At 46.1% G+C, this 22,855-nt stretch overlaps 1 protein-coding gene across 3 annotated transcripts in view; it reads right to left on the minus strand.

Moving 5' to 3' along the window:
- Window positions 1–22,855, minus strand: part of CTBP1 (C-terminal binding protein 1) — a 664,453-nt gene that overhangs the window by 621,485 nt on the left and 20,113 nt on the right. The window contains exon 1 of one of the 3 annotated variants that reach the window (XM_068275617.1): window positions 18,849–18,956. The exons of 1 other annotated variant lie outside the window; for it this stretch is intronic. The gene's annotated coding sequence lies outside the window, so the exon portion shown is untranslated. Of the gene's footprint in view, window positions 1–11,349; window positions 11,776–18,848; window positions 18,957–22,855 lie in introns of those variants that run through there. One more of the 3 variants, XM_068275601.1, reaches the window with a different exon arrangement.

A 22,855-nucleotide genomic window follows, 5' to 3' on the forward strand; every position in this document is an offset into this window, starting at 1 on the left:
TACACAGGCACACACACACACACCATACACAGGCACACACACCATACACAGGCACACACACACACAATACACAGGCATACACACACACACACACCATACACACGCACACACACACACACACAAACACACCATACACAGGCGCACACACACACACACACACACACCATACACAGGCACACACACTCACACACACCATACACACACACCCACACACACACACCCAGGCACACACACACACCATACACAGGCACACACACACACCCACCATACACAGGCACACACACACACACACCATACACAGGCACACACACACACACCATACACAGGCACACACACACACACACCATACACAGGCACACACACTCACACACACCATACACAGGCACACACACACACACCATACACAGGCACACACACCATACACAGACACACACACACACACACCATACACACACACACACCATACACAGGCACACACACACACACACACCATACACAGGCACACCCACACACACCATACACAGGCACACACACACACACACAGACACACACACCATACACAGACACACACACAAACACCATACACACACACACACCATATACACACACACACACACATATTCACCTGTAGCTATACGGTAGCTATACGAAGTGTTGAAGTGTTTCTGATTCTGAAACCAGTAAAATTGTATATCCTGAATAATTTACTGCATTCTACTACATGTCACTTCAGTGACTCCTTAAAGGGAAGGTTCAGGGAGGGAGGTAAAAAAATAAAAATCAATATCCACTTACCTGGGGCTTCCTCCAGCCCGTGGCAGGCAGGAGGTGCCCTCGCCGCCGCTCTGCAGGCTCCCGGTGGTCTCCGGTGGCCGACTCGACCTGGCCAGGCTGGCTGCCAGGTCGGGCTCTTCTGCGCCTGCGCAGTACAGCCCGGCGGACATCCGATGACGTCAGCGCGCCCGCGTGGGACGCAGAAGTGCCAGGCCTTGGAGCGCAGAAGAGCCCGACCTGGCAGCCAGCCTGGCCAGGTCGAGTCGGCCACCGGGAGCCTGCGGAGCGGCGGCGAGGGCACCTCCTGCCTGCCATGGGCTGAAGGAAGCCCCAGGTAAGTGGATATTGTTTTTTATCTTTTTACCTCCCTCCCTGAACCTTCCCTTTAAAGCAGAACTGAAAGTAAAAAACAAACAAAGTGTTTCCCTTACCTGGGGCTTCTGCCAGCCCCTTGCAGCCTTCCTGTCTCGTGCCGGTCCTCCACACTCCTCCGTTCCCCTGCCGCCAGCTGCTTGCTGTTCGGCCATACCGTTGGCTTGTAAGACGGCAACTGCGCCTGCTCACCTTGAGCCACACGTATCTTTCTTCGCGTTCCAGCCCGCAATATTATAGCGGGCGGGAACGCAAAAAAAGTGACGCGTGGCCTGGGGAGCGCAGGTGCAGTTGCCGCTTCAACCGAACCAAAAGTAGCTGGCGGCAGGAGAATGGAGGATCGTTGAGGACTGGCGCAGGACAGGATGGCTGCAAGGGGCTGGCAGAAGCCCCAGGTAAGTGAAACACTTTGTTTTTTTCTTAACTCTCAGTTCTTTACTTTAACTATTGCTAAGCAAACTGTACATGGAAGAAGTCTTTCCCATGTGGTCACATCTCCTGTCTGCAAAAGAGCTCCAAGGTTTTATTGTGAGAGTAGACAAGTTGGGTGGTACTCTTTTGCAAAGAACAGTATTTCTAGAAAAAAGTAGGGCCTCTAATACCCCCCAAAGTGTCAGTAAGAGCTCAAACCCACTAGCAGCCTTTTCCAAGCGCTAGTTATTTGAAAAGCTCTTGCTAATGCAATGATGGGGGGGGGGGGGGGGGGGGGCTAATGCAATGAAGCGAGATCACACCCATAGCATTACATTAGCAAGAGCTTTTCAAATCACGAGCGCTTACAAAGCGCTCCTAGTGGGTTCCAGGCTTAAGAGATCCAGGCAGTGGGTCTGTCTCATCTGAGCGCAGGTCATTCTTGCCCCATGCATCATCCTCCCAACCCCCTCCAGGCTAGCAATGTGTCTGTACAGCACTGGGCCCAAACTGTCACCCAAGGGATTGAGTCTCAATGGTGCATGTGTATGTACCTGTAGTATCATAAGACCTCGCAGACATGCTACCGATATAAGAGGAACACAGAGGGCAGGGAATATACAGTCTCCTGGTTATATGGGTACATTACTGCCAGATACTTGATTCTCATAGCAGACCTGATGCTTCCCCTATTGCAATGCCACTACCTGCAACCCTCTAAATACATAAAGCCAGATGAGCCTGATTCTCTTTATTTCCCGGTCTATAAATAACAACGTAAAGCCCTCTCTTTCTTTGGAGAAAGACAACAAAAGACAAGAGAAAGGAAGTACTTTGAAACAAAAAAACACAGAAACAAGGAGAGCCTGGGTAGTGTAGTCAAGTGTGTACTGAAAATGGAGCAAGAGTAGATAAACAATACTCACAAAATTAGATTGCTTAGGTAGGCAACCAACCAATAATCCACTTGGGTTAAATGGACTCTCTTGAGTTGTGGAGTGAGAATAATGGCCACCAGTGCAGGTGCCGGCAGCTGGAGGCCTCCTTCAAAGGGAGGCTAGACATTATAAACAGTGGGAAAAATGTGCCCAGGTCGTGATAAAACTGAGTTATGAGCAATAAAAGGAGAAAAAGGAGTTGGCTTACCTCAGGGAAGACACAAAGTTAATTCAGAAATTAAAGAGTAGAATGCAGGAAGTTAACCTCCTAGACTGTTTAGCTATGCGGAATTCTCCTCCCAGAGCATTCTGGGAGTCCAGGCATTATTTTCACTCGCTTTAGAATTCTTAGAAACAAATATCCCGCCGAGATCATCTGACAGAACGAAAGATGCTGCCACCAGGGTTGCCAACCGTCTTTAGACTGACAGTCCGTACAAAACAAGGCACAAATGGGCTGTCTGTACTTGTCTGTACTTTCTCTGTGGGTGTTCTTAATTTTATAGAGACCTCGTCTCAGTCCAGGACCTCTAGTGCCCATGTGTGTTGCCAAAACCCCTTTAAGCCACAGCTCCTCCCTTTGGCCGCGATGTTTGCTAGACTTGCTTGCTAGGATGTGTTTTAAGCATTTAAATGCTGTACTTAAGGTCTGACCTCGTGCAGTCCCCATACATGCCCAGGTGTCACTCCACACAATTTTTTTTTTCAAAGTTTTTCATGGCATTCAAATAAAAGTAACATGCTGCATACACAGACTATTCCGAGAGGTTGCCAACTGAAAATACCAGATGGTATGAAATAGCCTGCTGCAGCCATTAGCCAGTTAAACCTATCTGGACGAGAATACTCATCCAGATAGGTGCCGCTAAAGTCAAACTGGACGAGTACTCTCATCCAGTGTTTAAGCGGCGGTGCGCACGCATGCGCGGGGCCTCGGCCCTTCGCATCACAGAGGTTTTCCATTTTGGCAATTGGGGAAGAGAAGCAAGGTTTTCTGGAACCAATCGCAGTGCCTGTAATGAATGGACATGACCCCGATCACGGGCCATGTCCATTCATAAGAATGAACGTGAATCAAAGTGAAAAAACAAACAAACAAATAAACAAAACACTTCTTGGTAAACCAGGGAGTGTTTCTAGTGCCATGTAGTGGCTAAAAGTTGAATTGCACACCAAAGCTTTTTTTTTTATTAATAAAAATAATTAATTAAATCACTTCCAAACCACTCTCCACCCCAGTTACCAAGCAAACAAATTGGGGGAAACATTGAAAGAAATCCATGAATAGTTGCCTTAGGGACTTAGCTTTTTTAATATGTTTGTCATGAGGGGGTATTACTGTTATTTTAGTACATGAGGGCATTCAATTGCTAGGACACAACCCCCCCCCCCCCAAAAAAAAAATACACCTTTAGTTCCACATAATATATTGGCGCCATACATTGTACTAGGAACATAATTTAAATGTTATGATAGCCGGGACTGATGAGCAAATAAAATGGGTGGCATTGCTTATTTTAAAACTATAGGGGATGGAATTGGAGAAATAGCGTATTTTTTGTGTGTGTATTTGCCTATAAAATGCATAGAAAATAAAGTAATTACTGAATACAGATATGGCTCACAACAAGCTTAATTTGTGGTGAAAAAAACAAGATATAGATCATTTAAGTGTGATGAGTAGTGATAAAGTTATTGGCGAATGAATGAGAGGAGCGCTAACGGGAAAATTGCTTCCGTCCTGAAAGTGAAAACACCTGAGGGCTGAAGTGGTTAATTTAGGGGTTTTTTTTAAGTGTGAAAAAGTGACCACGCCCACAGTTTAATCTCACCCACAACGCACTTTAAAAGTGTGCTGCTGACCATCCCCCCAAAAAATGGGTGTCCAGGCTTTTTGGGCCCTTCGACCATGAGAAATTAAAAATTAGGTTGGCAACCCTGGTTGCCACCTGTGATAAATCTCAGAATGTAAATCAGGGAGAGGAAAGATTTTACAATGGGCAAAAACTAAACTAAATAATCTATAAATTAATTTTGAAAAGAAATGAAGGCAATTTTATTAATTACGATATTTTCACTACAGCTCCTCTTTAAAGGGACTCCGAGCAATGCAAAAACTATGGAAAGATGCATATCATTTTAAAGCTCTCTTTCTCCTCTTTCCAATGATATATAAACCAGCACCCTAAGCCTTTTAGTTTTCGCTATTTTCGCGATTGAAATTGCCGCGGCTGCGATTTCGATCGCGAAAATAGAGAAAACTAAAAGGCGTAGGACAACGATTTAGGGGTCGTCAGAAAGAGGAGAAAGAGAGCTTTAAAATGATATCCATCTTTCCATAGTTACATTGTATTACACAGGCCGACTTTTTCTCAAAGTCAGCAGCTCCATTCAGCAGAAAAAGTCGCCCTGTGTAATACAATGTAACTATGGAAAGATGGATATCATTTTAAAGCTCTCTTTCTCCTCTTTCTGACGACACCTACATCGTCGCCCTACGCCTTTTAGTTTGCTCTATTTTCGCGATCGAAATTGCGGCCGCGGCAATTTCAATCGCGAAAATAGCGAAAACTAAAAGACGTAGGGCGGTGGTTTATATATCATTGGAAAGAGGAGAAAGAGAGCTTTAAAATGATATGCATCTTTCCATAGTTTCTGCACTGCTCGGAGTCCCTTTAACAATATTTATTTGCACTCCGGCCTTTCTTTGCAGAGACATTTTTCAGACATTTCCCAAGAAAACTTATCCGAAAACTCCCTACTTCCATGTCACTGAGCTCCAGATGTAACTCATTTTCCTCAATTTGTAGTAAAGTCATAAAACATAGAAAAAAAAAGCAGAACCCCTGAAAGCAGAGCTAACACGCTATATACAGCAGTGTCAGTTAAAAGTGGGTCTGAGCATTAAAATGTAAGAGCCTAGTTTACAGCGTCATATAGGAAGGCTCAATTTATATACTCACAAGTGATAAATGGATCATCTTAAGTGACTAGCATCAGTTCTGCAGTCTCAGCTCTTTCTGGCTGGAAGCTGCCATAATTACTTTTTATAATACATGTAGAGCAAGAAAAATCCATGAAACGTTCTGCAGTAAGTATATAATAAAGGGACAGTTCACCACAATCTGATATTGTACATTTGCTTACATACAGGACAGGTAAGTTAAAGAGAAACCGAGACCAAGAAATGAACTTCATCCCAATCAGTAGCTGATACCCCTTTCCCATGAGAAATCTATTCCTTTTCAGAAACGGATCTTCGGGGAGAGGGGGGGGCTCTGTATGGCTGATATTGTAGTGAACCCCCTCCCCAGTGTACAGTTTTCTGTCTGTGAACCTCATTGCATTGTGGGATATAGCTGTTTACAGCTGTTTCCAACTGCCAAAAAAGCAAGAAGCAGCTACTTCCAGTGACATCACCTGCCAGCAGTAAAAATGTCACCATGTGATAAATGTCAGAATGTAAATCAGGGAGAGGAAAGATTTTACAATGGGAAAAGACTGACTTAATCATTTATACATAATTATTGTAAAAAGGAAGCACTTTTTTTATTACATTATTTTAATTGGAGTTCCTCTTTAACCATCTTAGCGGTATGGACGAGCTCAGCTCGTCCATCACCGCCGATGGCTGCCGCTCAGGCCCTGCTGGGCCGATTTCCATCAAATAAAGAGCAGCACACGCAGCCGGCACTTTGCCAGCCGCGTGTGCTGCCCGATCGCCGCCGCTCTGCGGCGATTCGCCGCAAGCAGCGGCGAAAGAGGGTCCCCCCAGCCGCCTGAGCCCAGCGTAGCCGGAACAAAAAGTTCCGGCCAGCACTAAGGGCTGGATCGGAGGCGGCTGACGTCAGGACGTCGGCTGACGTCGATGACGTCACTCCGCTCGTCGCTATGGCGACGATCTAAGCAAAACAAGGAAGGCCGCTCATTGCGGCCTTCCTTGTTTATTCTGGGCGCCGGAGGCGATCGGAAGAACGCCTCCGGAGCGCCCTCTAGTGGGCTTTCATGCAGCCAACTTTCAGTTGGCTGCATGAAATAGTTTTTTTTTTATTTAAAAAAAACCCTCCCGCAGCCGCCCTGGCGATCTTAATAGAACGCCGGGGTGGTTAAAGGACCACTATCGAGAAAAAAGTAGGCAGTTAAAATCTGACAGAACCGACAGGTTTTTTGCCAGTCCATCTCCTCATAGGTGACTCTCAAGGTTTTCTTTGTTTTCAACAGCATTTTCTGAGCAGCAGTTGCAAAGTCTTTACTGACCAAATAGTGTACAAGTGCGTAGGGAGGCCGGCTGGTATCTTACTATTTTGGCAGTTAAACTGCTGTTCAGGAAATGCTTTTGAAAACAAAGAAAACCCTGAGAATCCCCCATGAGGAGATGGACTGGCCCAAAACCTGTCGGTTCTGTCAGATTTTAACTGCCTACTTTTTTGTGATAGTAGTCCATTAAAGAGACTCTGAAGTCTCCAAAAATTCAGGTTTTTATTGCAAAAACCTTTTAAAGAGAAAACTCCGACCAATAATTGAACTTTATCCCAATCAGTAGCTGATACCCCCATTTACATGAGAAATCTATTCCTTTTCCCAAGCAGACCATCAGGGGGCGCTGTATGACTAATATTGTGGTGAAACCCCTCCCACAAGAAACTCTTGAGTATGTACTCCTGGCAGTTTCCTGTCTGTGAACCTTGTTGCATTGTGGGAAATAGCTGTTTACAGCTGTTTCCAACTACCAAAAAACCATGCAGCAGCTACATCACTTGCCAGCAGTAAAAATGTCACCATGTAATAAATGTCAGAATGTAAATTAGGGATTTAAAAGATTTTACAATGGGCAAACACTGACTAAATCATTTATACATAATTATTGTAAAAATGAAGCACTTGTTTTAATTACATTATTTTCACTGGAGTTCCTCTTTAAGTATGTTTGCCCTAACTAAAACGCTGCATCCCCGCGGCTGTAATCTAACTAAATCCCACCAAACTTGCAGGGCGGCAATCCTGGCAGTGCTTCCGTGAGAGGCAGATTGTAATTACAGTGGTCCGGAAGCGGTATTAAAAAAAAAGACAATCTTCAAAGAAAACCTGAGATGTGGCGTATTGGTGTATTTATATTTACCTGGGGATTCCTGTGAACAGACAGTAAACTGTTAGGGCCATCGTCATGACATCACACTGTGGGAGGGGTTTCCCCACAATATCAGTCATACAGATGTTCCTGATGAGGTATTTAAGAAAAGGTAAAGATTTCTGGTGGGAAAGGGGTATCGGCTACTGACTGGGATGAAGTTCAATCTTTTTAACAGACTGTTTAGCTATAGAGATGGTGAATGGAATGCCAATGACCCTATGCTTGCATGCAAATTAGATGTATCTTAGAATTGGACCAAACTAAAACCACTGAAAATGCATTTGATAGACTGCCGAGCTGCATACTATACACTGTACACTAAACTTGCATGCAAGCTGAAATTATTGAATCGTATTGAAGAAAGGGAATACGGTAAGTCCATATGATCAAGACTGAATAGCTTCGTTCATTCATGACTAAAATTTGGCTAGATTGTTTAGCTAGGCCCTCATACTGACCGCAGTTACTTAAACGGGAACTGAAGTGAGAGGGATATGGTGGCTGCCATATTTACCTCCTTTAGAACAATACCAGTTGCCTGGCAGCCCAGCTGGTCTATTTGGCTATAACATACCCAAAACAAGCATGCAGCTAATCTTGTCAGATCTGACAATAATGTCAGAAATACCTGATCTGCTGCATGCTTGTTCAGGGGCTCTGGCTAAAAGTATTAGAGGCAGAGGATCAGCAGGATAACCAGGCACCTGGTATTGCTTAAAAGTAAATAAATATGGCAGCCTCTCTCTCACTTCAGTCGCACTTTAAAAATGGCTTAGACCTTCACATGTGGCCAACAGAGATATTTCTGTATAAGAAAAACTGTCTATTTTGAAAGGAACTGTAAGGAAAATAACATAATGAATACAATTGCTTCATGTTTACAATATTCATTTATCGATTGTTTAGTCAGCGTTTGCCCATTGTAAAATCTTTCCTCTCCCTGATTTACATTCTGACATTTGTCATTGGTGGTTGGTGACCCCTTTAGTAATCTCTATGGAATGTTTGTTACTGAGAGTTCTATGCACAGAGGGAGATATTGCTTGCTTGGCAGTTGGATAAAGCCGTTATTTCCCACAATGCAATGAGGTTTACAGACAGGAAACTGTCAGGACCATGGTCATGACATCATACTGTGGTAGGAGTTTCACCCAAATATCAGCCATACAGATCCACCTGATGATCCATTAGTGAAAAGATAAAGATTTCTCATGGGAAAGGGCGTATCAGCTACTGATTGGGATGAGGTTCAACCCTTGGTTAAAGTTCCTCTTTCATGTCATTCTGTAACTGTTATCCAGTAACGCAAACCAAAAATTGCGAGCAATCAGAACCATCTGCTTCGCCTTACGCACATTTCCAGTGTTTCCGTGTTAGGGGTCTGTCCGGAAATAGCGTCAAGTGGAAATGGGGCCTTAATCAGCCCAAATATCTTTTCTGCATAAACTACAGCAACCAATCAGAAATGATCTTTCATCCTGCTGGACATTGATGACTGGGCCATCAGAGTTACCCACAGTTTACGTATCAATACACACATTTTTCCAGCTGAAAGCATTTTTTTATTTGTTTGCATTTGTAAGAAGGTTGAGACGGCACCCATTAAAGGACACCCAAGGTGAAAATAAACTAATGAAATAAACAATTGTATCTATCCTCCTTCTCCTAAAAATGAATTTCATTAATATTCCACAATTTTATTTAAGTATACTTTTTAGGTTTTTACTGTTTTATTGTTTTTGCTCAATAACACTTTCATTGAAGTATGCTAGAGCTAAACTCTATGAACTTTTTACCCTTTTTATCTCTTTCCTGCTCTCGGAAGCCATTTTCTTCTAGGAAAGGGTTTTATAGTTGGAATTTCTTATCAGTCAGGGTCAACTCTTTCAGGCGGAGAAAGAAAAAAGGAACACAGCATAGTTATTTGTGTGCTGGGCACTGTACATATCCATGTCTCATCATGTCACATGTCACCTCGGGTATCCTTTAAGATAGGAAGCGATTTTCTCTGATGGTCTAATTTCATCCTGCCATCAAACTGCAGCCAATTTTGCCAAGTCAGAAAAATCAGCATCTAGCCGATTATCTCTATTGACATATAGATATTGCACTATGTACTGACTGATTTTTACTTCATTAAAGGACACCTGAAGTGAGAGGTTTATGGAGGCTGCCATATTTATTTCCTTTTAAAGGGATACTTAAGTGTACCCCAAAAAGCCAGTTTTACTTATACTGGCCCCCTGCAGTCCACCAGCACCCAAGATGGTACTCTACGATCATCTGGTCCCCTGCTGCGGCTCTGTTTCAGTTTCGGCAACTGAGCCTGTCATCGGCCACTGTGCCTGCGCGGCCCTGGCCGTGCGCATCCTCATTTGTGCTCCCCGGCACCAGGAGAGTCCTGCACAGTCGCAGTACAAGAAAATCTCTACTGCGCAGGCACAGTGGCCGATGACAGGCTCAGTCGCTGAAACCGAAACTGAGCTGTGGTGGGGGACTGGAGGAACGTAGAGTACCGGCACAGGCACAGGTCGACGGCAGGGGGCCGGTAGAAGCCCCAGGCTTTTTGGGGTAAACTTAAGTATCCCTTTAAGCAATACCAATTGCCTGGCAGTCCTGCTGATCATTCTGGCTGCAAAAGTGTCTGAATTACACACCTGTAACAAGCATGCAGTTAATCTTTGATTTTTGCCAGAAACATCTGATCTACATGCTTGTTCAGGGTCTATGGCTTAACGTATTGGAGGCAGAGGATCAGCAGAACCCACCAGGCAACTAGCATTGTTTAAAGGGTCACTTAAGTCACACACAAAAAATTAGTTTTACTCACCTGGAGCTTCCATCAGCCCCCTGCAGCTGTCCGGTGCCCTCGCAGCCTCGCTCCGATCCTCCTGTCCCTGCCGGCGGCTACTTCCGGTTTCGGCGACAGGCTACAAACGCGAGTGATTCTTCGCGTTCCTGGCCACAATAGCACCCTATATACTGCTATTGCAGCAAGGAAGGCCGCAATAGCAGTAAAGAGGGTGCTATTGTGGCCGAAGCCGTAAGTAGATGCCGGCGGGGACAGGAGGATCGGAGCGTGGCTGCGAGGGCACCGGGCAGCTGCAGGGGGCTGGTGGAAGCCCCAGGTGATTAAAACTCATTTTTTTTGCTTGACTTAAGTGTCCCTTTAACATTAAATAAACATGGCAGTCTCCATATCCCTCTCACTTCAGCTGTCCTTTAGGGGCCAGTTCACATGGGCGCTCAGGGCAAATCGCGTTTTAGCCATGCTAAACGCTTCTCTGCAAACACCAGTTTCTGTCACTCGGCAAAAGCGTCACATTTTGACCCCCTGCAGGTAGCACGGTAGCAACGGGGTTAATGAGACAACGCAAAATGACGTGGCCAAGGTGTAGCATCTGTGTGAACGGCGGTAGACGATTGCGCCAGGAGGTGAATTGACAGCGCTTGAAAGACAAACGCCGCAGCTGACGTTTTTCTCAGAGAAAACGTCCATGTAAACCAGCCCTCAATTCTTTTCCCTGTAATTCTGCAAACTGAAAACTTTACAGCCCCCCTCCAATACACACACCCCTCCTCAGAAGAGTTCAGAGGATGCCAAGATCAATAAGACCCAAGTGTTTGTACAACACAACAGAATGCTGCATCTCTGCTGCTGCTTTTGCCTCTTGAACTGAGAGAGGAAATAAGAGAGAGAGAAAAAAATCCACTTGTACTTACACCGCCTGCACGCGTCCATTCACATCATCAGATCTGCTTTCCATGAATGCCAGAACAATAACACAGGATTCTCCGCAAAGCAGGATTACAAAAAAAAAAGATAAAAAAAAACAATCAACTGGGGTACAAATGTGTCTCGCTGCCTTCCTCTGCGCGATCTGTCAGGATTTGCGATGCTTGAACCTCCCAGCATGTCAGTGACCAGCTGTAGACATCACTGCCTTTCACGCCGACATCCTAAATCCTCTCCCATCGCACCGGGTAATCGTCTCGCTTCCCAAGAAATCCTATGGAAATCGCTTTATTCCTAAACGTGCCCCCCGCACAGTCTCCGCTCCGGGCAGCTCCACCAGCGACTGCTAACTATTCATTTCTCCTGCTGATCATGAAACAACGCACTTATTGCCACAGTCATTCTGCTCTTGTCGCTTCCATCTTTACAGATCGCTGCCGGAGCTTTTACCTCACTCACTCACTCACTCACTGCATCCACCCCTCTCCACACACCCTATACAGTTCTACTGACTCTCGTGTACATTAACCTCATCCACGCTGAGGAGGAGACGGACACGAGACCACCGGGACTTCTGCCCTAGCAACAGAGAGGGTTAATCTTTTATAGCGTGCTAGTAATCACATCTTGGGTGCGATCTGACATCTGGCACGTGCCAAGCGTTTCCAGAAACCGGAGAGTTTTTGAAAGAGGCTCGAAAGAATGTTGAGCGTAGCTATCCATCTGGCTGTTCTAGAACGTTTGCTGGGTGCAGAGGGGCCTCGTGCCTGGTGCCCTCACACTGGAAAATGGTCCAACGTTATGTTTATCAGGGAACAGGGAGTCCAACAAAAATGCCTTTTAGGTGATTTCTACTTATATGGACCCCCTACCAAGTTCAACAGAGCAGAACAGAATTTTGAATTTTACTGCTACTTTAAGCACTCTTTTATTATAGTCACTGAAAGACATGAAATGTCAGCAGTGGCGTAGCTAAGGAGCTGTGGGCCCCGATGCAAGTTTTACAATGGGGCCCCCCAAGCACTCTATACATAATAATTGATACGGCTTACCAAAACCTGCCAATGGCAACTACAATGTCAGAGGTTCAGGAAGGGGACGGGAAACAGTTTGTTAATGATTACCACTATTCAAAGTATCTACAGAAGTGATTATTATGAGCACAGGACCAATAGAGAGCTAATACTGAAGTTCAGGTAGGGCCCTACGGGGCCCCTCTGGCCCAAGGGCCCCGATGCGGTCGCTACCTCTGCAACCCCTATTGCTACGCCCCTGAATGTCAGTCGCTAAATGGGTCTGTTCCTGCCACAATGGGGGACAGTCACATCTGTAAGTCCCCTGCCGGAATTGCCAGCTGTGGGCTGTTGGATTACTGATACGTCAGTGCCAGTACTCCCCATCCACTTGCAGGTAGTAACCGATTAACGAATGAGATAGGGACTGTAGGTCTATAAGTTGAAACACTGCTACCTCTGTCCCCTTACCTCCTCCGTGCTATATTTGTTGCCCTGCACCTCCTGTCCTCCTTCGCCCCCCACCACCACCACTGTGTCCCTCTGTGCTACCGCTACCCCCCTGTACCTCCGCTGTGTCACCTCTGTTTCACCACTGTGTCCTATCTGTCCCTGTGCCTACTTCTGTCCCCCTTTGTGCCTACTTCTGTCCCCCTTTGTGCCTCCTTCTGTATTCCTTTTGTGCCTCCTTCTGTCCCACTTTGTGCCTCCTTCTGTCCCCCTGTGCCTCTTTTCTTACACACTTTGTGCCTCCTTCTGTCCCTCTGTGCCTCCTTCTGTCCCACTTTGTGCCTCCTTCTGTCCCCCTGTGCCTCCTTCTGTCACACTTTGTGCCTCCTTCTGTTCCCCTGTGCCTCCTTCTGTCACACTTTGTGCCTCCTTCTGTCCCTCTGTGTCTCCTTCTGTCCCACTTTGTGCCATTTTATGACCACCTTTGTGCCTCCTTCTATCCCCTTGTGCCACCTTCTGTCCTCGCTCCCCTTCTGTGCTCCCCCAGCTCAGTTTGCAATGCAAAGTAAAGCACAGCAGAAGATGTGCTTCTTTCACCTCCCAGCTGGCCTCCAGCAATGTGTGCTCATCCTCTACACTCATCTCTTCCTGCATACATGTCAAACTTTGGCCTACAGGCCAAATCTGGTCCACAGAGCCATCAAATTTGGCCCAGAAGTGGTTTCCCCACTTTGCATTATGTTTGGCCCACTCTAGGCCACCAAGAAAGATATGTTGTTGGTGAAGCCCTAGATCACAAGGGAAGGCATATGAGAAGGGAGGAGGAAAGCACTAGACACCAGTGAACTGTATAGGAGAAGGGACGGGGGCTCACAAGGCCACAAGGAACTGTACAGGGGATTGAGGGGGTTCACTAGAAACCTGGGAAGGGAGGCAAGGGGGGCCATTAGACACCAGGGAACTTTAAAAGATAGGGAGGAGGCACTGGACACAGGGGAACTGTATAGGGAGGGAAGTGACCACTAGACATTGAGGATGGCCTGCGACTTGGTGACAGTGTTCAATTTAGGCCCACTTTATATTTGAGTTTGACACCCCAGCTCTAGTGCCTGGCATCTCCTGCATGCAACATGCATTAGGAGATGCAAAAGTTTTGAGAGACATAGAGGTCGTTACAAGATGTGAGAGGTAAGACCACACGTCTTACCTCTCACATCTTGTCCCGATTCCTCTGTTGATGGTATTTGAAGCATTTGCTTTATGGAGGCACAGCCTGCCACCTCAACCCCTCACACAGGGGATGAGGTGGAAGGCTGTGCCTCCGTGAAACAAAAGCTTTAAGTACCATCAACAGAAGAATTGGAAAAGTTCCAGGCATTAGATCTGATCAGATAGGGATCGATCATTTTGCCATGTCAGGTGGCGATCTACCAGTGTGTGGCTAGTTTTAATCCTGTCCACAGGGACTACTGTTAGAGCCTATTTAAATTTTTCGGGCTTAATAATCTCAATGTAGCCTGCATGTAGCTGGCCAGCTTGGAGTTCTCAAGTCAACCAGGAAAGTTGTCTTGAGTTGAGCCTGATGCACACCTTCAATTCTGATTGGACAGTTTTACTACCTCCTTGTAGTATGAGGGCCAACACATTTTGAATACAATGAACAGATTGTGTAGTTAAGCTCTCATACTGCATGGAGGTGGTAAAATTGGCCACTGATTGGACAATGCCAAACCCGAACATTTGTATATCCTGTCGTACTCAAAGCGCTCAAGAGCTGCAGCCACTATGGCGCCCTCAAGGGGCAACCCTGCAGTGTTAGGGAGTCTTGCCTTGAACTCCTTACTGAATAGGTACTGACCCAAGCCAGGATTCGAACCCTGGTCACCCATGTCAAAGGCAGAGCCCTTCAATCAATCAACATTGGAAGTTTGTAGGCACCCTTAAGTTGGCCATGCACTTTACAATCTTGTCTAATATTATCCCATCTATTAAGTATTGAGGCCGCACACTGAGTATACACTGAAAAAAGAATGGAAGGTAAGCTCTCATACTACTTGGATGATTGTACAATAAAGAATGTATAGCACACAGGTGTGAAACACGAGGCCCGTGGGCCGAATGCGGCCCTCCATCCCATTTTATGTGGCCCCCGAGAGCTTTATATGTGTATCACTGCAAGCAGTAAAAGAACAACAGAACATGCCGTCCCATCCAGACGATGACAGTGTTTCTGGTTTGGGTGCAGCAATATGCCACAGGACCCCTCCTGCAAAATTAGCATGTGACATCCTCCTTGGATTTACCGTAATTCTCTCTGTGGCTGATCAGACTCATACACCTTACAACCCCACCCACCCCCCGACACCATCTTCTCTGTAATATTTACCTGCTCCAGTGATGTGTCGTGTTTCTTCTGCCCTTCCCGGGGGCTGCACGCTCTGTGCTTACATACCTCCAGCTTAATAAACAATTTGGCCTGCGACTTAGACTATCTTTTACATTTTGGCCCATGACATGATTGAGTTTGACACCCCTGGTATAGCATATACCAGGGGTATATGTTTACAACAGTACGTGGCAGCAAAACTTGCTACAGATCTTCCTGGCCTTCAAAAACCAAGAACACCTCCAGTTTATTGGTAAAAGAGTCTAAAATACAGTAGCTTGAAGCACCCCTCTCCTCCCCTTAGCCTTTGCTGCTGAGTGTTCCATCATCGATCCTGAGGTACCACCCAGAATACTAAATCATGTCTCTGTCCAGCTGTGCGTACACTATAATGCCTATATTATGCCATTTAAAGACGCTCTACTTAAATCAGTCGCATCTCTAGTAATTATAACACACCCGGGGATTCCATACAATTTCAATAAACTTTGCTGCGGTTTTGCTATTTGGCAATAATCCCAAATCCTTAAATAACTGTTGATGGCAACCCTAATGACTTCAGAAGCATTGATTGTAAAGGGGCCTATTCATCAACATGAGAACCTTTACACTTTGGGACTACTCGTCCCTTTCACGCCACATGGCAAGACATTTACCTGTTGGGTCACTTTTGAATAATTCATAAACTTGAGGTGTCACTCATCTCAGAAACCATTCACCTTAAACCTGGAAACAATAACGGACAGACAGATGAGGAAAGTAGGAGGAGTTATCCACCACAGGCAGTGGCTAGATAGTGCACTGGTAAAGGGCTCTGCCTGTGACACAGGAGACCGGGGTTCAAATATTGGCTCTTTCTATTAAGTAAGCTGCACCTATTCAGTGAGGAGACCGTGGGCAAGACTCCCTAACAATGCTACTGCCTGTAGAGCGCACCCTAGTGGCTGAAGCTCTGTTGCGAGTCCACCAGGAGAAAAGCGCAATATACATTTTCTGTGTCTTTATTACTCAACATACCTGTTGCACAACTAGATGCATATTCTCAAAAGACAGATTTCACCAGCCCAGTGTTGTACAGTATAGAATGAATAAATATTGCCTGTGAATAGCGTCACACTGGGGCGAATTCGTTAAGTCACCTGTTACCACATTCACCACCACATGTAGAAATCAGTCAGCAAGAAGGTTCAGGTGACTCACAATTATCACAGTCCATTATTTATAAAGGCCCAGTTCATTAATGTGCCGTAAGATGTTGAATAGGACAGCAGTTAGCTAGCCCCTAAGACCTCAACGTGCGGTACGCTTGGTCACCTACCTCACAAAATACTTAAAGAGAAACTGTAGTGAAAATAGCATAATGAATAAAATTGCTTGTTGTGTACAATATTCATTCGTAGATTATTTAGTCAGTGTTTGCCCATCGTAAAATCTTTCCTCTTCCTGATTTACATTCTGACATTTACCACTGATGGCGACATCTTTAGTCCTGCCAGGTGATCTGTACGGAATGTTCGTTACTGAGAGTTCTATGCACAGAGGAAGATACTGCTTGCTTAGCAGTTGGAAAAAGCTGTTATTTCCCACAATGCAACGAGGTTCACAGACAGCAAACTGTCAGGACCATGGTCATAACATCACGCTGTAGGAGGGGTTTGACCACAATATCAGCCATACAAACCCCCCCTGATGATCTATTCGAGAATAGGTAAAGATTTTCTGTGGGAAAGGGAGTATCAACAGCTACTGATTGGGATGAAGTTTAATCCTTGGTTAAAGTTCCTCTTTAAAGAGACTCTGTAACAACAAAAACCTCCCCTGGGGGGTACTCACCTCGGGTGGGGGAAGCCTCCGGATCCTAATGAGGCTTCCCACGCCGTCCTCTGTCCCACGGGGGTCTCGCTGCAGCCCTCCGAACAGCCGGCGACTGTGCCGACTGTCAGTTCAATATTTACCTTTGCTGGCTCCAGCGGGGGCCCTGTGGCGACTTTCGGCACGGAAATAGACGGAAATACCCGATCTCCGTCGGGTCCGCTCTACTGCGCAGGCGCCCGAAACTTGCGCCTGCGCAGTAGAGCAGACCCGACGGCGATCGGGTATTTCCGCCTACTTCGGCGCCGACAGCCATCAGAGCGCCTGCGCAGGAGCCAGGAAGGTAAATATTACGTCACGGCTGTACGGAGGGCTGCAGCGAGACCCCCGAGGGACGCAGGACGGCGTGGGAAGCCTTATTAGGATCCTGAGGCTTCCCCCACCCGAGGTGAGTACCCCCCAGGGGCCGTTTTGTCGTTACAGTTCCTCTTTAAACTTGTCAGAATCAATCAAAACAAATAAGCATCAATCAACAAACCTGAACAAACATTTCAATTATTAAAAGAATAATTTTCGAAAAGCATTTTGCCACAATTAAGGAATACTCCTAAAAAATACATCTGATGGGGGGGGGGGGGGGGTTGATGAGCTACAGTACTTTGCAAACACCAACATTCAAAAAAGGGTCCATGCTACTATAATAACAACTCGAAACACATCTAGCTTATTCGCAATAAGTAAGCGAACATCATAGTTGTGCATACAAAACTTATTAACGTGTAATTAAATTCTCCATTTGCGAAATCAACCTAAAAACTATGCGCTGATTCTAGAGCCTTCGTAAAGCGTTACCGTATAATTATTGTTTATCTTCTCTTTATAAACATCAACGTATTAAACAGCATCTAACACGGTAGTGATATTTTCCTAGAAAATCCGGAGGGTTTTTGAGCAGAAGTAATGAGCTAAAAAAAGAAGTCATATTGATCTATACATCAAAAACCCTCCGCCTTGTTTAATATGTCCCTCTTCGGATTACAATAAAGGACTAACAAAAGGATTAAATGGATTACCGGTTGGCAGGGGGTGGGAGCAATGTAAGATTTTTCCCCCTCTCTTCTTCATCCTCTCTCTATTTTTATTTTTTTCCTTGCTTTCCATCACAGCCCATTGACATGTCCCTTCTGCCTGCACAACTAAAGTATGGACAGCCAGCAGAAGCTGTCAGTAAAACATTCTTGCACATTCTTCCCCACCAAACTCTCCCAACAGCAACATCAGCAGCAGCAACATCAGCACCTCCCATCTTCCTGAGAAAAATCACCATACAATACTAATAATAATAATAACAGTGTGATGATCACCATCATTTAAAAAACAGCAGCAATGCTGATCGACAGGGGGATGCAGAGGGGGGGGAATCAAGGAGGAAAAAAAATAATAGGAGATCCGAACATGACAGGCATGGAGAGAGAGGGGGGAGAGAGAGGAACATGAATAAACAAAAATATGGCGAGTGGCCTCAGGTTGTTACACTGTCAGATCATTTTTCCCCCCTCTGCTCAACATCATGGCTTTTGTTAGGAGCAGAGCGGTCATTTGCATGGAGATCCAACAGGGAGATTTCCTCTCTCTCTCTTGCCTCGCGAGTGATGCATATCCACAGTGTAATCATAGCCCCACTGAGTCCCCGGACCCACGGACACGCGGGAGGGGTGCTGATGCACGCGGGAGGGGGTGCTGATGCACGCGGGGGGTGTCAGAGGAGGAGGAGGGAGAGGACATGGGGGGGGGGGGGGGGTATAGAGAAGAATGCATGGCTAACCTTTGGAACGCTGCCCCAGCCGGAGTTGGATGTGTGTCGCTCTGTACACGGCTCTGCTGTACACTGACAAGATCAGTGTGAGATTATTAGCAAGTCCATGCCGCTCTGTGCACCACCTTCTACTCCTCTTCTGGCAGCAGCAGCCGGGCGCTCTCACTCCCAGCCACTTCGGGAAAGTTTAGCAGAGGCTCTGTGGGGGGGTGCGGGAGGAAAGGGGGGTGCGGGAGAGGGGCACCTGCATCATGCCAGCCCACACTCAGCCTGGCTTGCAGAGGTTTCTCTTCATGGCACTACTTTCTGCAGCTTTTCATCAGGGCTGATTCTGCATCCTATCCTGCTAACTGCAGTAGCTAGTTGTAGGATCATGTACAAGCTAAAATTGTAGTGTGGAAGAAGACTGTCCATTTTAACCATTCTTCCCCCCCCCCCCCCCCCCCGATTACACTTGTTGCCAGGGCCGGATTTAGGCCAAGGCCACCTAGGGTATGGCCTAGGGCACCACAGGAGGAAGGGCACCAAAGCAGCAGGCTAAACTGGTGCAGCATTTGCAAATGCTGCAATGCATGGAGGTCAGGTAAGCGCTTGACCGCAGTATTCTGCTGCTAGCTGCCGGTGCAACAGCCATCTTGCTCTCTGTGCACGTTTGCATTGTGGCCGGCGGCTATAGACTTGGGCAGCATTGGAGAGGAAGAGGAAGCTTCTGCACTGGAGAAGAGCGGAGAAATGAGTGAAACTGATGGCTGCTGCGGTGTGAAGGCAAGCTGGCTACCTAAACTGAAGGTGCGTGGGAAATGGAGAAATTAAGGGAGTCATCTGGCTACCTATACTGGAAAGAAAGGGGGAGGAGTCATCTGGCTACATATACCAGAGGAAAGGGGGGAGGGGTCATCAGGCTACCTATACTGAAGGGAAAGGGGGATGAGTCATTTGGCTACCTATACTGGTGGGGGGCGCATCAGGCTACCTATACTAGAGGGAAGGGGTCATCTCACTACCTATACTTAAGGAGAGCGGCTGGTGACAGTGGCCTAGGGCAGTAAAAAGTACAAATCCGGCCCTGCTTGTTGCACTGAGTTGCATCCCATTTGGCAAATGGGGTGCAACGCAACTCAACGCATTAAGTGTCAATAGGGCCTTAGCTATACCCTAAGGCTAGCTTCACACTGCAGATTGGCAATGCGGTGTGGCCCAGAGGACTGTATCACCAAAAACAGGCTTTCAGGGATCACTGTGATAGTATGCGGTAATCCCCGTCTGGCATCCGGCCAAGCAGGACATGACGCTTACTTCCTGTTGGGCAATCGATGAAGTGCGTGGAAGCGTATTTTTGCACGCGTGTTACTATACATTTGCATTACTTCCAGTTCGACGAAGATCGCCGCAAAAGCCGCGCGGTAACGTAGGTATGGCTGCGCGTTAGGACACTTCTGGCACAGCGTACATGAAGGGGGCTGGAGGATACCACAGGTATGTATAAAACTCTTTTGTCGCAGATACACTACGGGCTCTTTCACATTAGGGCAGATTTTCTGCGTTTCAACGCAAAGGGTAAAGTTTGCGTTACCCAAGGTGAAGTGAAAGTCCATAGACTTTCATTTTAGCTTTCACATATAACGCTGCGTTTTTGTGCGTTGCGTTACACTGCACCCAGGCGCAGTTTTTCGGCCGACTCTAGCTTTATGCGTTACAATGTTAGTCAATGTAAAACGCACACTATGCGCGTTTTCAATCCGTTAACGCAATCAGTCCCAGAATGCAACAGAGGAACAATGTAGAAAGTTGAAAACTAAAAGAAAAAAAAATTACCTGCGTTTTTCTATGTGCTGTAACGCATTGAAAACGGATTAAAAACGCACACTCACTGCAGTGCAACGCATATCAAAACGCATTAAAACGTATGCTTTGAGCGTTCTCCAACGCAAGCTCTGATGTGAAAGAGGCCTCTTGCACACTGCACGCGATTCCGATTCAGATTCCGCTTTTTAATCAGTTTTTACATCCGATTCAGATTCCGATTTGCAGTGTGCAGGGAGCAAACTGCAAATCAGAATCTGAATCGGATGTAAAAACTGATTAAAAAGCGGAATCTGAATCGGAATCGCTTGCAGTGTGCAAGAGGCCTAAGTGTATGTCTGACATGATCATAAGTAAAATTTTATCATCAGCAGAAGACGACCCTAGTGGAGCCATGAAGTAAAGAAGAGTTGCCAAGGGAGCCACGAATTAGGTGAGAAGCTCCCGACACTGCTAATTATACACAGGGAGCAAAAGACACGGGGGGGGGGGGGGGGGGGCAGTGGAAACACATGGAGCGAGCAGGGGACACTCGGGGAACAGAAGGGTTCACACTGGGGACAGAAGGGGACACAGGAGGACACAACAATTGGGGGAGGACACAACAATTGGGAGAGGACATCTATAAGATCATCCAGGAACGTGGGCACACTGAGTTTAGTATATATTTTTTCCCTGATTTTTGCCCTCTATACCTAGGTGCGTCTTATATTCCAGAGCTTCTTATACGCTAAAAAATATGGTGTATATTTGTGTGTGTATTGGTGAACATTATGAAGAGCATAAAAATATTTTGAAAACGACACATTCCTATTTTATCATTCATCTGGTGCATTTCCCATGGAACTTTATGCTGCACCCATCAAAGAAACCTATTTACCTATCCTCCAACCAGTTGGAACACAGCAGAGCCTGGATAGAGTTCCTCACTCTTTGGCTGTTTCAGCATCTGTGTGCCTGGGCACCGAGGAGAGAGGACTGGGAGTTTCCTCTGGCATCAATAGGAAACGGCGTCCATACGTTTATTTTATCTGTGCTGTATTAATGAAGAATTGCTCCCTCCTCCCAGTTGTATTTCTTCTTTATTGTCTCATAAATACAAAATACTCCATAATTAAAATGGAACATATTTTACACTCGGTGTAACAGCACTAAGGAGCCTTCTCGTTAATGGCGAGTGAAAGTTTAGATGAAGTCAGCAAAACGGGTAGTATTTATAGTGTGTTACAATGGCCCTCCAACAACAAACAATGCCTAAAATATCAGTAGGACCAGAGATGGGGAGGCAGACCGAGATGCCTCAGTGATCACCTTGCTGTTCATACACATGGGCGCTTATGTCTGAGGTGCTCCAGTCAGCCCACACTACAACACGCAGAGTGACACTGCACTAAAGAACAACTGTCACAAACCTTGCCGATCCAGAGGTCACCCGTAGTGAATATTGCTTGTCATAATTTTCAGTAGTCCTGCTAATTTTTAACCCATTTGCAGCTTCAAACACAATTTTTTTTATTTGAAAGTTGCTGTGTATTCTAAACCTCTGTCGGAAAATATCTTCTGGCTGCCTAGTGCAAGCAAACGAGCGGGTGGCAGAGAGCTGTTCTGTTCTGTGGTTAGAGATGGCCCGAACCTCCGAACCGCAATAGACTTCAATGGGAAGGCGAACTTAGAAAACTAGAAAAAATTATGCTGGCCACAAAAGTGATGGAAAAGCTGTTTCAAGGGGTCTAACACCTGTAGCGGGGCATGGATGAGTGGGATAGATGCCAAACGTCCCGGGGAAAAATCTGGATTGGACGCAAAGCAGCGTTTTAAGGGCAGAAATCACATTGAATGCTAAATTGCAAGCCTAACGTGCTTTAAAACATCATGCATGTGTATACATCAATCAGGGAGTGTAATTAGAGTACTACTTCACACTGACACACCAAACTCACTGTGTAATGCACCGCAAAAAGCTGTTTGCGTTGTGACGGCCGTGCTGGACTTGTGCGCACCATGGCCAGAGTGCAGGCCATGCTGGTTTTCAAGCCCATATGGTCGCTGGGCTACATACCTCCCAACTTTTTGAGATGAGAAAGAGGGACACTTAAGCCATGCCCCTGCCACACCCCTGATCACGCCCCCGTCACACCCCTAGCCACGCATACCATAAAGATTTCATAAGAAAAATATGTTGTTTTATAATTCAAAACACACTGGTCTTTTCT

The sequence above is a fragment of the Hyperolius riggenbachi genome, chromosome 1, assembly GCF_040937935.1.
Source record: "Hyperolius riggenbachi isolate aHypRig1 chromosome 1, aHypRig1.pri, whole genome shotgun sequence".
NCBI classification, from domain to species: Eukaryota; Metazoa; Chordata; class Amphibia; order Anura; family Hyperoliidae; genus Hyperolius; species Hyperolius riggenbachi.